This window comes from Galeopterus variegatus, unplaced genomic scaffold (genome assembly GCF_000696425.1).
Source record: "Galeopterus variegatus unplaced genomic scaffold, G_variegatus-3.0.2 Scaffold2737, whole genome shotgun sequence".
Lineage (NCBI taxonomy): Eukaryota > Metazoa > Chordata > Mammalia > Dermoptera > Cynocephalidae > Galeopterus > Galeopterus variegatus.
The window spans coordinates 114646-118355 of NW_007728848.1; the positions used below are offsets into that span (position 1 = coordinate 114646).

Consider the following 3710-nt stretch of genomic DNA (forward strand, 5'->3'; position numbering starts at 1 on the left):
TTTAAATTAAACATACTCTAGGCAGGAGCTTGAGAGTCCTGTTTGAGCCATATGCTAACCCTTGGGAGCAGGGGAATAGTGGAGTATTGTGGTCAGCCAGGCCTGGGTCTCATGTCCACACCTTGGGAGAGAAGGGAGGTGCCATGATCAGTGTAAGTCAGCCACAGTTGTGTGATTTGAGTTAGTATGGAACACTACTCCAAAGAAGCGGGGGGAAGTCAGGCAGGGAGCAGAGTGGTCTAAAGGAGAAAAAAAAGATTCTAGGTAGACAAAAACAACAGATGTCCTCTGGAGGAACTTTGCTTCAGAATACAAGCCAAGTTTGCATCTTCATTAGCAAGGAAATTAAGTAGCAGAGTCAGTGGATTTGAGTCAGGTAATATAAGTAGTGTACATTTAAGGCAGTGAAAGTAATCATTTGTCCAATAGTTCAACACCTGAAGTTGATTTATAAGAACTTTAATAGGTAATTGTATTAGTCTGTTTCTGTTGCTCATAACGAAATACCTGGAACTGGGTTATTTGTAAGAAAATGGAATTTATTGCTTACAGTTTCTGAGGCTGGGAAGTCCAAAGTCCAGGGAACACATCTGGTAAGGGTCTTGGTGGTGGTGACGGTGACTCAGGGTTCTCATGTGGCACAAAAATGGCACAGCAGAGAGAGAGAGACTAACCTCATTTACTTTCTTTTTAAAGCCCTCAGAACCATGCCCCTGACCACCACTATGAATCCGTTCCCTAGGGCATGGACCTACAATCAAATCACCTCTTCAAGGCCACACCTTTCAATTGCCATAATGGGATTTCCCACCCTCCACAGTTACAGTGGGGATTAAGTTTGATTAAGTTTTGGGGGGACATTCAACCCAAGGCAGTAATTTTTATTTGTGTATTTTTACCCCCAGGTGATTTATGAAAGAATTAAAGACTGCTAAGTGGTTAATAAGGAATACCAGATTCCTAAATTTGAAATTTTGTGCATTTTTCTAGGAAAAGAAACCTCTTATATTTGTTTTTAGGGCAATTCTAGTGTACCAGGTTCTTTGCCCTGTGCCTGGTGAGACATACTTTTAGCACTTGTTCTCCTCAAGGATTGTTCCAGACCTGCTCATCCTAGAGATCTCATCCATTTTAATGGTGATTTACAGTAATGCCTGGATATTAAGGTGATGGATAAGTGACTGGTATTTCAACTTTGTGGAAAAAAAAACCCAAAAAACTAATGGACTTGCAGATTGTATAGGAAAAAATAAGATCGTCCAAAATATCCATTGACAGAAAAATCTGTCAATGTCTTATCTAGAAATCTGTATCTATAAAAATAGTTAAAATATTTAGTCGCACATTTCTTTTCCTTTTTCTTCTTTTCTTTTCACTTTTACTGTGAAAGACAACACTAGTGCAGAGACTGTACTGCGTGAGTTGTAGCACAAAGGGAACCCTTGTAAGTGCCACCCAGGTCAAGAAAGAACATTGTCAGCCCCTAGAAGCTGGTGCTGAGCCCATCCTAACACTGTCCCTCCTTCCCCTCAGGGGCACCTGCTATCCTGACTTTTATGTTAATTGCTTCCTGCTTTTCTGCATAGTTTTAGCACCTAAGCTTGCACCCCAGAACACTACTGCCTAATTTTGCATGCTTTTTGAACGTTTTATAAATGGACTCACACAGTATGTACTCTTTTGGGTCCGGCTGCTTTCACGCGACATTGTGATCATTGTCCACAGCTTTTGATGGAAGTGAAGGCAGGGTGGGAATGAGCTGGGATGAAGACCGAATATCAGCTTTGGTTAATTGTAATCCTATAATTTATAGACTTAAGGTTATTACTCAAATTCTTTGAGGGACCTGAGAGTTAAGAACAGACATAAAATTTGTTTTTAATGGACTATGGCAGTTGGTAGCCTGGCTTCTCGAGACGAGCAATCACCATGCTGTTTTCTGCTGTTCCAGGGAGAAATGCTGTGCTGGCTGCATTTCCAAGGCTGTCAGCTGGTCCTGCCCAGAAGTGCCACTTGTAGAAGCAGGACTTGATGAAGTCTTTCACGCTGTTGGAGTGGGTTCGCTAGAGTTGGCCTTGGCATTAGAGTAGGTATCTTTTTGATTGGATATTTGAACATTTAGTATTTTCTTTGCATGTTACCAAGAGGTCCCCTGTATGGATTTTTATAAATATGAACGTTATGATAACCTAACACTATATCTTAAGATAGTCAAAGGTCTGATAGAGTATTTCTGTGACAAATTTGTGTTTCAAATAATAGCTTACTATTGTCAAGCAAATAATTTAAGTTCTCAGACTTAGCAGCAGGAAATTGTGACTGGCCCAACATACAGTATTCCTGATATTCTTCTAATTGGTGGAAGCTTGGTACAGAAAGTATGACTGTAACCAGATGGCTGTCAAATGCTGATGATATAGTGTTTTCTGACTTATACATCCACCTTTTATGGGTGTTTATGTATGTCTACTCTAGCTTTCTGTGCCTTTAGATGTAATTTTGCTTATTTATCCTCATTGGATATCTTACTTTCTCTTTTTCTGATGTCTTTATGCATGTGTTTACATACTTTCTTTTCCTTTTTACATAACACCACATACCTTAGTAGCCCTTTTGATGTTAATAGGGGCGATTGCTGCTGCTAACCCTGCTATTACTGTCAGCTTCAGTAACCTGGATTTGGGAGGGCATTAAAGCTGAGTGGGAAGGGAGCTGCAAAAAGAACTTAATGCATTCCATTTGGATGGGCCTTTGGTCTGTGTGTGGCTACCTGGGGGCTGTTTTAGGAGCACTGTGTCCAGCAAGGAATGAATGGGAGCTGTCCGGGAAACGGTTCCACAATGAACTGCCAGGGCTAGGGACCATTCAGTGAAGGCGCTAACACCCAGCGTGGTGACCAGGATGGAATATCTTCTTGTTCCTGGGTGTCATCCTGGAGGTGCTCATCCCACAGGAGGAAAAATACCAGCTCTGTGGAATTATGGGCAATTCACAGTTAATGCTTTGCAATGACATGGGCATGTGTACTCTGAGCAGGATTAGGATCAGGAATGAAGAAAATATTTAGGGCACATGGAAGGAAAGAGGATAGAAGAGTTGCTGTTTGTGTCTGTGTAGCCGTATTTGTGTATAGGACTAGAAACACAGAAATTTGTTCATGGTACCAGTTTTGAAATATAGGCATTCATGTACAGTGAACTCTATTTTTAAAAATTCTACCTACATTTTTTGGCTTATCACCAGAGATTCTGTTGATTGACTTCCTTTTGTCACCAAGTATGCATCTCGCAGCTGATATCTATCTTGCATTCTTGTAGAATAGGAAGTCAATTAAAAAATTAGCTAAAGTTGTAAATGAAAGGAAGATATTATGTATCGACAAGTCAACTATTCATGATGTTTAAAATTATTCGGGCTGGCCCGGTGGCGCACTGCTACAGTGCACCGCTTGGGAGCGTGGTGGTGCTCCTGCCGAGGGTTTGGATCCCACATACAGACCGGTTCCCGCTCACTGGCTGAGCGAGGTGCGGGCGCAACACCGAGGGTTGCGATCCCGTTGCTGGTCCCGGTCCGGTACGGGCGCGACACTGAGGGTTGCGATCCATTGCCGGACACCAAAAAGGAAAAAAAAATAAAAATAAAAAAAATAAAATAAAATAAAATAATTCAAGTTTACCCACCCACTGCCTCTTCTCTGTTAATGCAGTATA

The 3710-nt window shown here is 41.5% G+C and overlaps 1 protein-coding gene across 1 annotated transcript in view; it reads left to right on the top strand.

The window, feature by feature from the left end:
* Positions 1-2028: 2028 nt before the first annotated feature.
* RNF182 (ring finger protein 182) overlaps positions 2029-3710 on the top strand; it is a 5553-nt gene continuing 3871 nt past the window's right edge. Inside the window, exon 1 of the mRNA XM_008582845.1 lies at positions 2029-2086. The gene's annotated coding sequence lies outside the window, so the exon portion shown is untranslated. The remainder of the gene's footprint in view (positions 2087-3710) is intronic.